The following is a 13,930-nucleotide window of genomic DNA, read 5'->3' on the forward strand; positions in this document are numbered from 1 at the left end:
ATGCATATATATATATATATATATATTTAAACACCTGTTACTACCCCTGTTAACTCTTAATGGTGACTGATTGTATCTTTATGGAACTCACTACTTACACGAAGTCTTGCAAAGAAGATGGTAAACAAAATTTGATCAGGAGGTATGGGATGAACATGTACTCTTCCAAACGTACTATTACAGTGCACAGGAGGTAGTGGGAAGAAAATAGATTGTATAGAAATGCTCAAGAAAATTCTCTTTACTTTTTTGGCCTGCTCAGAGGATGTATAAAAATACTGGGGTATTGCTTGGTCCCACATTTTAGTATGATCTGTTCAAACTCTGTATTGCAATAATCTGTGTTGTCTTCTGTTGTTTGATTTTAATTTCAAATATAGGATTAGTTGTCAATGTAGCCATTAATCTGTGTGTGTTAGTATGGATACATTAGTAGCTCTGGCTGAATTCATGCTTATCATTGAATGACCATGAAGTGTTTCTATTGATAAAATAGTATTTACTGTTTTATAGCAACGTAGACAGATTCCCAGGTGTTAATGCCTTATCTACAAACTTTATGCTGTAGAAAATAGGGTTTACTTTGCTATAGAGAGGTTCAAAGACAACTGAGCAAGAGCTTCTAACTTGCAGAGTTCTGCAGGTTACTGCCTTCTCTCCTTTTGCAATTGCTTACTTCTGAACTCAACATAATGGTTTTCAAGCTTAATTAAATACGTTTGAGCTGTGTGTCTGAGCACACATGAACATGTGCTTTCTCTGACTTGTCCTTCATATGCGGAATCATAGAATCGCAAGGTTGGAAAGGACCTACAAGATCATCTAATCCAACCATCCTCTTATCACTATTACTACCCACTAAGCTACTTAACCATATCTTGTAGCATGTCATCCAGATGCCTCCTGAACACTCCACCACCTGACTCCACCACATCCCTGGGAAAGCCATTCCAGTACCTAACTGCTCTTGAGAGAAAGAGTTTTTCCTTATATCCAATATAAATCTCTCTTGGTGCAACTTGTGGCCATTTCCTTGGTTCTTATTTGTTGGTGGGAGAAGAGGCTGAATCCATCCTCATCACAACCTCCCTTCAGGAAGTTGTAGAGTGCGATGAGGTCTACCAGAGCCTTCTCTTCTCCAGACTAAGCAATCCCAACTCCTTCAGCTGCTTCTCGTAAGACTTGTGCTCCAGACCCCTCACCAGTTTCATTGCCCTTCTCTGGACATGTTCCAGGGCTTTGATGTCTTTATTGTAGTGAGGGGCCTAAAACTGAACACAGTACTTGAGTTGTGGCCTCACCAGAGCTGAGTACAGGGAGATGATTAGCTCCTGCTAGCTATGTTATTTCTAATGCCATTGGCCCTCTAGCCACCTGAGCACACTGTCGGCTCATGTTCAGGCAAGCATTGACCAACACCCTCAGGCCCCTTTCCTCTTCACAGTCATCTAACCACTCTGACCCAAGCTTATGATGTTGCATGGGGTTGCTGTAGCCAAAGTGCAGGAAGGAGTCATATGACACATAATATGCTTCATCACATTTCATAGAATTGCAGAATGGTTAAGGTTGGCAGGGACCTCTGGGTACATCTGTTCCAAACCATTCTCATGCAAGTGCTGCCCAGAGCTGGTGTACAGGACCATGCTTTCGAAGGTTTCTAAGGAGGATAGTACAGCCTCTCTGTGCAACTTGTGCCAGTGCTCCATCACCCACACAGCACAGAATTGTTTCCTGATGTTCAGAGGGAACCTCCTGTGCTCCAGTTCGTGCCCGTTGCCTCTTGTCCTGGAACTGGGCACTGCTGAAAAGAAAGAGCCTAGCTTCATCCTTTCTACACCCTCCCTTCAAGTTTACATTGCTCAGATCCCTTTGGGCCTTTTTTCCACACTGAGTAGTCCCAAATCTCTCAGCCTTCCCCATAGGATACATGTTCCAGTCCCTTCATCAGCCCTTCATTACACTCTCTGCAGCACATCAGTTCCTCCTGTACTGAGATGCCCAGAACTAGAAACAGTACTCCAAATATAGCTTCACCAGTGCTGAGTAGAGGGGAAGGATCACTTCCTCAATCTGCTGGTAATATTTTGCCTAATGCAGTTCAGGATATATTAGCCTTCACTGTGGCAAATGCACATTATTTGCTCAAATTCAACCTGGAATCTGCTAGAATTCCCAGGTCATTTCTACCAGGTTGCATTTTGTCTGAGTGGCATCCAGCATGTACTGGTGCTTGGGGTTGTTCATCCCCAGGAGCTGACTCTGCATTTTTCTCGACCTTCTCGAGCCTCATAGGCTCCTGTCAGCCCATGTCTCAAAACTGACTAGGTCCTTCTGGATGGTCCTTCCTCTAGCATGTCATCCATTCTTCCATTATTTATTTATTTATTTATTTATTTATTTATTTATTTTCAGTTTTCTACCTTCATTCATCCTCTTTTTCTCTAGTTGGATGGAGCATAAGGAATAATTTCTCATCTGCTCTAGTTTTTTGTTTTTTTTTTTTTTTTTTTTTTTTTTGAATGCTCTCCATTTCAGCTGTAGCATTTTTTGTTTCTTGACTCTTAAGCTTCACCAGGTTGTTGCCATGTATGTATACATAGTATGTAGCACAGTGGGTTTCTTGTCTATCTCATTTCTTAGTTTTACTCAGCCTTTGCAGGTACTGCTCATGCTTTAAGCACATGAGATATTCCACTGACTTCAGTTATGTTTGTTAATTAAAGAGTGGCTTTTATTCCCAAGGTGGGAGGGGGCATGGGAAGGGGATACAGGGGAAGAATCAGAATAAATGTGATGCATGTAACAGATACATGGATGCAGTACTACATTTAACAAAACTAATCTAAAAATAGACTTTCAGTTCACTTGATACAGGATTATATGCAGATGAAGCTCAATGTGTTCTTCATGATAAATGTGCACTTCTCTTTTTATGTAAATAACAGTGTGATTAAATAAATGGAATGAATGGCAATCTTATACTGTTTCAATTCAATGCGAATTTGTTTTATTTTATATGAAGTTAGTAATGATACATGTTAATGACATACCGTCAAAGTGCATTTCACATTCAGCTGAAGTGATTCTCCCCCACCTTTTCAAGTTGAAACAGATCTGCTACTCCACCTGGACTGTCATGTCCACTGGAGGCTGGGGAAGGGGGGGGAGGGCGGCAGTTGGGTGACACTCAAGGGTGTGGAGGGAGCTGGCAGAGGTGATTGACAAGCTGCTTTCCAGCATCTGTCAGTGTTCCTGGTCAGAGAGGTCCCAGAGGTTTGGAGGCTTGCTAATGTGAATTCCTTATTTTAAACAGGTTGTAAGGAGGATCCAGGGAACTACATGCTTATCAGCCTCACCTCAGTGCCAGGAAAGGTTATGGAGCAGATCATTTTGTTTGAGATTACACAATAAGTGCAGGACAATTAGGGGATCAGGTCCAGCCTGCATGGAGTCACAAAAGGCAGGTCCTGCTTGACCAACATGATCTCCTTCTATGATTGAGGGACCTGCCCAGTGAATGACATATTTGACATAGTCTACCTAGACTTTAGCAAAGCCTTTGACAATGTCTTCCACAGTAGTCTCTTGGAGAAGGTGGCAGCCTGTGGCTTATCTTTGCTGGATAAAGAACTGGCTGGAGGGCCAGGCCCAGAGAATGGTGGTGAATGTAGTTATAGCCAGCTGGTGGCTGGCCATGAGTGGTGTTACCAGGGGTCAGTACTGGGGCCTGTCTTGTTTATTGATAGCGTGGATGAGGGAACCGAATGCACCCTCAGTAAGTTTGCAGATGACCAAGATGGGAAAGTTGTTGATCTGCCTGGGATTAGGAAAGGTCCTTCAGAGGAATCTGGACAGGCTGCATTGTTAGGTTGAAGCCAGTAGAATTAAGTTCAATAAGACCAAGTGCTGAGTCCTGCACTTTGGAAATAACAACCCCAGGCAATGCTACAGGCTTGGGATAGAGTGGCTGGAAGACTGTGTGGAAGAAATGGACCTGGGTGTGTTGGTCAACAATCAGTTAAATGTGAGCCAGCAATGTGTCCCAGTGGCCAACAGGGCCAATGGCATCTTGGCTTGTATCAACAACAATGTTGCCAGCAGGAGCATGCAAAGGATCATCCCTCTTTACTCAGCTTTACTGAGGCCACACCTTGAGTACTGTGTTCAGTTTTGAGCCCCTCAGTACAGGAAAGATATTGAGGCCCTGCAGCATGTCCAAAGAAGGGTAAAGAAGCTGGCAAGGGATCTGGAGCACAAGTTTTATGAGGAGTGGCTAAGGAAACAGATTGTTTCCTCTACTGTTTAGCTTTTTTCTATTTCCACATAATTGTACGCCTTTCCTTGTGAAACTATTTGTTATACTATATTATTAATAGCAGTGCTTTTTCAAAGGCACCTACGACTTACCTGTCTTCACATCTAGGTTTTAGACACTCTTGTGGGATACTGGGAAGCCTCCACTGACAACCCTTACATGAGTGGTGGATCCTGGCTCCAATCCTTCCAGTCAGTCAGGTGCATTGCATGCTCCTGAGCTCTCCTGAGTTGGCTCTGCCTTCCCGCCAGATGCTTAATCACTGTTTCAGGCCATGACTTAGCATTTCCACTACAGCAGTTCATTTTGGGATTTACTGAAATTTTTGAAAGTGTTATTTAAGCATGCATACATGTGCTGTTTTTGTTTATAGTAGGAACTCTTTAGGACAGAATATGACAGATGTTGAAGATTCACTTAAAGTAAACCATTTGGTATTTCCTGATTTGAATAGCAATTTGGTTTAAGTATGCTTTGTTGCATAAAATATCTGATGTGTTTAATGTTATGAATCCAGATATTTTCATCTTTGAGTTCTTTAACTAGACATTTTTTATTTCTTTGGAACATGACTTGATACCTTTAGCTAGGGGCATTTTCTAGTTTAAGAAAATAATCTTAGCAAATGTATTATTAGTCTTAAAAAAAAAAAAAAAAAAGTTAGTCTAGCTATACTATACAATGACTTCTCCAAAAGAAAAGTCTTGTATTCTGTTATGTTGGCCCACAATATCAGAGGTAGATGGTGGTGGTATGGCAGCAGAGGTTGAACCTTGCCATTAATATTCCATTTTGTTTTGCTACCATGCAGCAGGTGACAGCAGAGAGACAGTCTGGCAAAACAGCACCTATTGACATTCTCTGATGTGGAACATTTATGGAGATCAAAGAGTAGACATGAAAGACAAGACAGTTCAGAAGATTTTAACAAGTATGGCATGTAGGCTTTTGTTCATTGTAGATCAAAGTTGCATAGATAATGATGGTGATGATGTTGAAAAAATGCTTTGTAGTTGAAAATTTGCACTATTAAATAGTGCTATTGTGGTCTTCGTATTTTATTGTATGGAAATAAATGTGATACCTTACTTCTGGAATGACCTATTGGATGGAATTGACAGGATGTGGCCTGAACCAATGGTTGAGCACCAGAGAGAAGGTGTGGCTAGCTCAGGGAGCTCAAGTACAAGCAATGCACCTGGGCCACTAGGTGGTTCATCCTCATTTAAAGGCTAGAAGCTGAGGAAGCATCATTTCTCTCTGGATAGAGACTGCATTCCTCTTGAGTTGCAACTGGCCATTGCAAGCTAATTTTTTGTCTTTGTCATCTTCCATTGTTCCATAGAACTTGTATTCCAGTAGAAGGCAATGTTATTGTTTCCTTTTGCACCATGCCTACATAAAAGAAAACTTCTTCTTTAAGGAAATCATAGAATGGCTTAGATTAGAAGGGACCTTAAAGATTACCTGCTTCCAGACCCCCCCTGCTCTGGGCACAGTTGCTACTTACTAGATCAGGCTGCCCAGAGCCCCATCCAAACTTTTCCTTAATGACTCTAGGGATGGGGCATCCACAGCTTATGTGTGCAACCTGTTCCAATGCCTCATTGCCTTGTGAGTAAAGAATTTCCACCTAATGTCTAATCTAAATCTCCCTTCTTTCTGTTTAAAGCAATCTCTCTTGTCTTATCATTATTAGACCATGTAGAAAGTCAGTCTCTTTCAGCCCCTTTCAACTACTGGAAGGCTGCAATGAGGTCTCCCCACAGTCTTCCCTTCTTCAAGCTAAACAAGCCCAGCTTCCTTGATCTTTCTGATCACTGATGAGTGAGGTGCCCTAGCCCTTTAATCATATTCATAGTCCTCCTCTGGATCTGCTCCCTCTTGTGTTTTGGGGCCTCAGGTCTAGGTGTGGTATTCCAAATGCGGCCTGAAGAAAGCAGAGTAGAGGAGGACAATCACCTCCCTCACCCTGCTGGCCACTCTTATTTTGATACAGCCCAAGATACGATTGACCTGGGCTTCTAGTGCACACTGCTGTTTTTCAATCAGGACCTCCAAGTCCTTCTCCACAGGGCATCTCTCTCAATGAGATCTCCTAATCTTTATGCAGACTTTGCTTTGTTGAACTTCTTTAGGTTCTTGTGGGCCCATTTTTTCAAGCCTGTCTAGGTTCATCTGGATGGCATCCCTTCCTTCCATTTTATCAACTGCACCACTCAGACTAGTGTCATCTGCAAACCTGCTTAGGATGCACTTGATCCCATTGTCTAGGTTAGGCATATCCAACCTCAGGTGTGCAGGTTGTATGCAGCCTGGGACAATTTGTACCATTCCCTGCCCTGAACATGAACTTTACACATCACCCAAGACAATTCTTTTTCACTCAGTGCAGCCCAGGCAAACCAAAAGTTTGGACACCTGTGTTCTAAGTAATTGATAATTATGTTGAAGAGCATTGGTCCCAGAACTAATCCTTGGCTTCCCTTGTGTATACCAATGCTGATCACTCTCCACCAGAACATCATTCTGTTGATCGCATTGGGTCTTCAGCAGGATTCATACATCTCCTGAAGAAGCCTGTGGATGCAGGAAGCAAAGACTAACTGCCTTGACTTAAAGCTAGATTCAAAGCAGTCCTGGAGCTGTGAAATGCAAAGACAAGCTGCTGAAGTTTGACAGGACAACCATATGTTAAACCCAGGTCATCAACAGTGAACTGGATTATTTTGCAATGGACTCCATCTGCTGGCTCTCCAAGCAATGGAGAGAGGCCTTCCAGAAGCAAGAGCAGGAGCTGTACCATGTCTCCTGGCTTGCCAGAAAAGGCTATTGACTTGTCTGGAAGACAGATCCTGGAGGGTGACAGCTGGTTAGCTGAATACCACATCAAACTTGACTGAATTGTGGAAGCTGCTATATGTTCAACCAAAGAAATGAGCATCTCTAGTTTTGAATAGGGCATGTAATTTAGAACCTATATGCATGCTGATATAAAGTAACTTGACAGTTTGCTGAAGCTTTTCACTTGAGAACAGGTTTGAGGGAATAACTAGGGTCAGAATAAAACTAACTAATTTATCTTCTTTAAACACGAAATTTGTTTGAGAATGTACTTTTTTTTTGTTTGTTTTTTGAGGTTTATTTATTTATTTATTTATTTATTAGAACTCTTCTGCTACTAAAACCACTGGTAAAAGAAATCTTACCCTCCCTTCTTCAACAGGAGAAAGAAGGGTATCTCGACATATTTACACAAAATCAGACCTATTTGGGTCTTATAACTCATGATCTAAAAAAAAAAAAAAAAAAAGTTGCAGAAGCGTGCAATGATTAAACATCAAATCATCCAAAGCCTAATCCCAACTCTGCAAAAAATGACATCTATGTCCTTGGCAAGTCTCCAATCATTTTCAAAATTCCACATTTTTATGGTAGTCACCTAAATCCAAGTAATCTTAATTTTGCCACTGTTAGAAATAGAGGTGTGAGCTTGTGGCTTGGAAAAAAAGTCTTATATACAGTTATCAGTCTACAAAATGCAATCCTATTTTTGTCTGTTTCAATCACTACCACAAATGAAACAGACAACTGAGTTTATCTGTTAATTCAGCAGTGTGAGAATAAGTAATAGTTTTCTTTGCAGATTGTTATGACTTAATGCTATTTTTATAATCATTTCACTGACAGGTGTCAAAAGTACTTAATATCCTTCTCGCTAAAGATGCTCTTAATTGCTCTTGCTACAGAGTTTCTGAATCCACTAGTAGTCCTTCATATATCAGACATTAGAGCTGGAATCAGTGAAGATCTGCCACCTCATTATGGGTGCAGAAGTCCCTTGTCATTTGCAACACTTCTAATAACTCTTTTTTGCAAGTTCAGCCTAACAGGCCCTTGCTATTTGCCCTTCCTATACTGCATCCCTGGTATTCATGTTTGGCATGTCAACCATCAAGTTTTACATATGAGATCATACAGCTACAATACATTTTTTCTTAAGCATTGACACCACTCTGAAAGTGGGCTGTCAGTTATGCTGAGATGGTTGCCTGTATGATCTTCACAATCTAATGGACTGCTGTGTGCGTGTATGCATGTATGTGTTACAATTGGAAATATTAATGTAGTGGAAAGGCAATACAGAGGTTTAACAGCGAAGAGACTAACGCAGATGGGATGGTATTACAAAGCAAAAAATGCTCACCTGTCTCCAAAGACCTAGGCTTGCAGGAAAGACTCCACAAGCAAGAGATCTTCAATCAGAGATCCTTCCAGAGTGGCAGTCAGCCCTTAAATGAGGTCTAGGAGAGATGGAGCCAGGCTCCACCCCTTCCAGTCACACAGGTGAACTGTCTTCAACTGTGCTCCTAGAGCTGACCCAATCCTTTCCCTAGGTGCTCAATCATGGCCAGTTCAGACCATGACTCAACAGTTACCACACAGTATGTATACAAATTATGGGTATTTGTACACAGATGTGCATTGTGCTAGTGTATGGCAGAAAAGACATACTCATTAAAAGCTTCTATTCAAGTCTACAGATGGAGGAGATAGGTGGACTGTTTCACATTTGTTCTTAGTACAAAAAATGAATGCTTGCTCTCACCAGTTAAACATCATATGCTGCAAGTAATTCAGTACTCACCACTTAGCCCATTCATATGCAATTATTTTCAGAAAATCCATATGCAAGTACCTTCTACTAATTCACTGTGAAAATCATTGGAATTCCACAATATTGCAATATGGGGAAAAATGAGCATTTAATTCAAATGCAAATTTCTAGAATACTCTGCAAGTGGTGCTTCAATGCCAGGTTATTCAATGATATCATATAAAGTGAAGAGTTAATACTGCACTTGCTTGTGTAGGATCCACCAACTAATATTCCCATAGAAACTATTCAAGGCATTAAAAACATCCTGTCACATGTCTTGCTGTGCTGTAAATGGAGAGCTGTTCTTCATATGGGTGACTCCAGGAAGAATTTTCAGCAACTGCTGCATAAAAAGGGTGTTTTTTTATTCTACTTATTGTTTTCAGATGCAGAAAACTGTGGTGCTTCACTAATAGCACATTTGTTTAATGTGATGCCAAGAACCATAGAAAAAAAGTCAAGAAATAACGCATATAAGTAATATGGGAAACCAAAAGGATCAGGAAGATGTGCTTTTGCACCTCCTAAAAAGCATAAATAGTGATCAGTGCCTCTGGGACAAAACCATTGCAGCTTCTTAGGGAAAGGTTGACCCCAGTCTCTAAGTGCAGTCCTTGTAAAATCATTTACGAGCTTAATAACAGCATCTTGTCTTTATTCCACCCCTAAAGATTCGATTTTTGTGACACCTATGTTGAAAGGAAAATGCTACTTCTTCCATTTCATATTTGTTTCTTATTTATTCCTGTTAGTTCAATTAAAGACAGTCAGGCAAGATGTGTGGGAAGATGAATACAGTAGCTGCTGTGTGTAACGGAGGAGCTGAAATATATGGAACTGTCAGTTGGCAAAAACATGGTTGAGAGCCTATGGGTAAGGATTAAGGGACAAGGAAATAAAGGGGATGTCGTTGAGGGAGTTTGCCATAGACCACCCAGACAGGACAAGACAAGAGCACTGATGAATTATTTTGAACTAAAAGAGACATCTAGATTGACTGCCCTTGTTCTTATGGGGGAATTCTTGCCAGACGTAAATTGCCAGACACAGCTGATACAAACAGTTTCAGGAGATTCCTAAAACATCCTGATGACAGCTTCCTGGTACAGGTACTAAGGCAAATAGTTAGGAAAAATACCCTCGTAGATTTGTTTCTCGTGAACAGAGAACTGTTGATGATAGGACAAGGGGGAATGGTTTTAAACTAAGACAGGGGAGATTTAGGTTAGATATTTGGAAGAAGTTTTTCACTAAGAGGATGGTGATGCACTGGAATAGGCTGCCCAGAGTGGTTGTGGATATTCCATCCCTGAAAGTACTCAAGGCAAGGCTGGATGTAGCTCTGGGCAGCCTGGTCTGGTGTTTGGCAACCCTGCTCACAGTACAGCCCTTGAAACTAGATGAGCTTTGAGTCCTTTTCAACACACATTCTATGAACTTAGGGATGAAGTGGTGATTAGTGGCTGTCTTGGCTATAGGGAACACAAACTGGTCAAATTTACAATATTTTGTGGGAGGAGGAAAACTGACATGGAAACCTCAACCCTGGACATTTAGGCTGCTTGGGGAACTAGTTATTTAGTTCCCCTGGAAAACTCTTTTTGATGGTGTTGGGGTCCATTAGCGTTGGTCACTTTTTAAGTACCACCTCCTGAGAACACAGGAACAGGTAATTCCAAAATGTCAGAAGTCAAGTAGGTAGGGCAGAAGGTTGGCTTGGCTGATCAGGGATCTTCTTCTAGAGCTTAGGCAGAAAAAGAAAGTGTGTGGCTGCTACAGTTCAGTGGAGGACAATAAAATGGATTTTTAAAAATATGTTAACAAGGAGGATCAGAGAGAACATGGGCTCATTACTTAGTGAGAATGGTTATCTTACATATGGGCATAGACAAAGCAGAGATGTTTAATGTCATCTTTGTCTTCAAAGCTGATGATGAGCTCTGGGACCACAGGTGCTCAAGTTGGAGGAGTGTGACTGTGGTAACAATCAACTCACAGAAAACTGTAGACTTGTACTGGATGCATATAAGTCCACCTGGATGTATATAAATCCATGGAACCTGATGGGTTTCATCCTAGGGTACCCAAAAAGTTGGCCATGTTATTGCAAGATCTTTCTCAATTATTTTTCAATGCTTCTGGGAATCTGGAGAGGTCCCAGTTAGCTGGAAACTGGCAAATGTTGTTCCAATTATCAAGCAGGGTAAGAAAGAAGACACTGGTAATTACAGGTCTGTCAGTTGCACTTGAGTTTCTGGTAAAATTATGGAGAAAATTATGCTGGGAGTTACTGAAAAGCACACAAAGAACAATGTAGCCACTGGTCACAGCCATTATGGGTCTTAGTTTCAGCTGGGATAGTTATTATTCTTCATAGTATCTGGTATGATTATATATTTTGGCTTTAGTAGAAAAACAGTATTGATAACATACCAACATTTCTAGTTGTTGCTGCGCATTGTTATACAGAAACAAGGATGTTTCCATGTTCTCAACTTTTCCTGCTGTCCTGCCAGTAAGGGGACTGGGGGGGCAGAAGGAGCTGGAAAAGGACAGAATCAAGATAAACAATCTAAACTGGCCAAAGAGATATTCCACACCGTATGATCTTGAAGGAAGAAAGCTTGAAGAAGGGAGAAAGTTCATGGGGCAGGCTGCTGTTTCTTGGAGATTAGCTGGGTGTATGGGAACTGCTGAATCACGACCTGAACCTCTGATTTATCACCTGAGGTGAGCAATGAGTGAGCCATGGAAGGCAATTCACCTGTGCTGCCGGAAGGTGTGGAGCCTGACTCCACTTGTCCTGGACCTACTTAAGAGCTAACTACCAGTAGGGAAGGATCTCTTCTGGAGATCCCCTCCTCTGGTGTTTCTTAGTGAGCCCAGGATACAGGTAAGCATTCTGTCTGTTCTGTTTTGGTATAATAACTGCATAGCCAAACTGGTGCATTTCATTCATAATTATAACATCTCCACTTTCATTGATTATACAATGGGCATCAGTTAGTGGGTGGTGAACAATTGCTTGTGCATTGTGTGTTTTAGGTATATCTGTAAATATTTTTATATATAGTTATAGCTATTATTCTCTTTTACTTCTTCCTTTTCACTATCCTAGTAAATAGCTTTTATCTTGACTCATCAGTTCCATTTTTTGTTGGGTTTTTTGTGTGTGTTTTGTGTGGGTTTTTTTTGTGTGCGTGTGCACGTGTGACTTTTTCCTAATTCTCTCCTCTTGCTCTTTTGAAAGGGAAAGAAGTGCGTGAGCAATTGTGTGCTGCTTAGCTACCTGCTGGGTTAAACCACAACAGTCTTCTTGGTGCCCTGTATGAGACTTGAAGGGTTGAGATAACAAGATCTGACTGGAGAATGTTAACATACAGTTTCTGTGGTTGTTGGGAGTAGTTTAATAATTGACAGTCACAACGTTATTTTTTCCATTGTTTGTGGAGATCTCTCAGTGTCTGGGAACTATACTGTTTAGCACCTTACTTGCTGTTTATTTTCCCTGTTGTGTTCTTGTCGTAATTGGATGGGATTAAAGTTTTTATTCTGCTATGGCATGTGACCTTGTCTTGTGATCTGACTAGAAGTTTTATTATGAAACTAATCTGGTGTTTGTACTCAGCATTGCAGTCATCTCTGGGCTTTGGGAACAATATTGTGGAGGCTGTTAGTAATTACAGTTTTTGCTTTGTCTCCCTAAGGAGCTGGGGTACAGAAGAGTCAAGGGAGGACACTTTCCACTGCTACCTCAGCTTCCCTCTCTCTTTCACTACTTCTTCTTCCCCTGGATCATTTGCTAGTCACTTTACACTTCACTGATGTAGCTTCACCTTGAGTACTGTGTGCAGTTTCAGGCACTACAGTACAAAAAGTATATAAAACTACTAGAAAGCGTCCAAAGGAAGGCTACAAGGGAGGTGAAGGGTCTGGAGGCCAAGGTGTATGAGGAGCAGATGAGGTCCCTTGGTTTCTTCTTCCTAGAGAAGAGGAGAATAAGGGGAGACCTCATCATGGCCTATGGCTTTCTCATGAGGAGGTGTGAAGGAGTAGGTTCTGATCTCCTCGCTCTGGTGGCCGGTGATAAAACTCAAGCGATCAGTGTGAAGTTGTGTCAGAAGGAGGTTCTTCATCAAGAGAGTGCTCAGGTGCTGGAACAGACTCCTTGAGGAAGGTATCGTGGCATGGAGCTTGTCAAAGATCTTGAAGCATCTCAACAATGCTTTCAGATGCAAGATCTGATTTCTAGGTGGTCCTGTGTGGAGCCAGAAGTTAGTCTCAGAATACATCAAGTTGGAAACGATCCACAAGGGTTACTATGATTCTAGTAAGTGAGCAAAGTGAGTGTCCAGAGCTGTAATGAGACATCCACCTTGCAGGTTAGCACTGACTAGACAACCACTTCCACTATTCTGAGCCAGAGAGAGAAAAGAGTCTTTCAAATGCTGATTCTCTGTGCTTCTTCCTGATTAGAAAGAAGTAATTGTAGTAATTTATGGTAGATTTTGTTTGCTTCAAATAGCTGAGCAGAAAGTTTAATTATCAGTTTGGATTCCACTTTTATGTAGAAAAGCTCAAAGTGGTAATGTATACAAAATGGGGAATACACTTGCCTGTTCTAAACAATTCCTTGACAGAAGTATAAATAATACATTTTTGAAGTGCAGTCACAATGGTTTACCTGGGCTACTCAATGTCCTACTTCATAAGCTGAATATGAATTTGTTGCTCTAAGAGATTTTCTGCCTCTATTTAGGGCAGACTCAAAGTACATCCTTTATTCTTCTCTAGAGGTCTTACTAGGAATAATGAGATCTAACATCCATTCTCCCTAATGGGAACATCCCGTGACTTCCATATAGGCTTTGAAGTACTATGGAGATTTCACTGATAGCTATCACTGATTCACCATATGGAAATGTCAAATGCATTAATTTTTTGTACCTGAC

This window comes from Phasianus colchicus, chromosome 1 (genome assembly GCF_987193195.1).
Source record: "Phasianus colchicus chromosome 1, bPhaCol1.hap1.1, whole genome shotgun sequence".
Lineage (NCBI taxonomy): Eukaryota > Metazoa > Chordata > Aves > Galliformes > Phasianidae > Phasianus > Phasianus colchicus.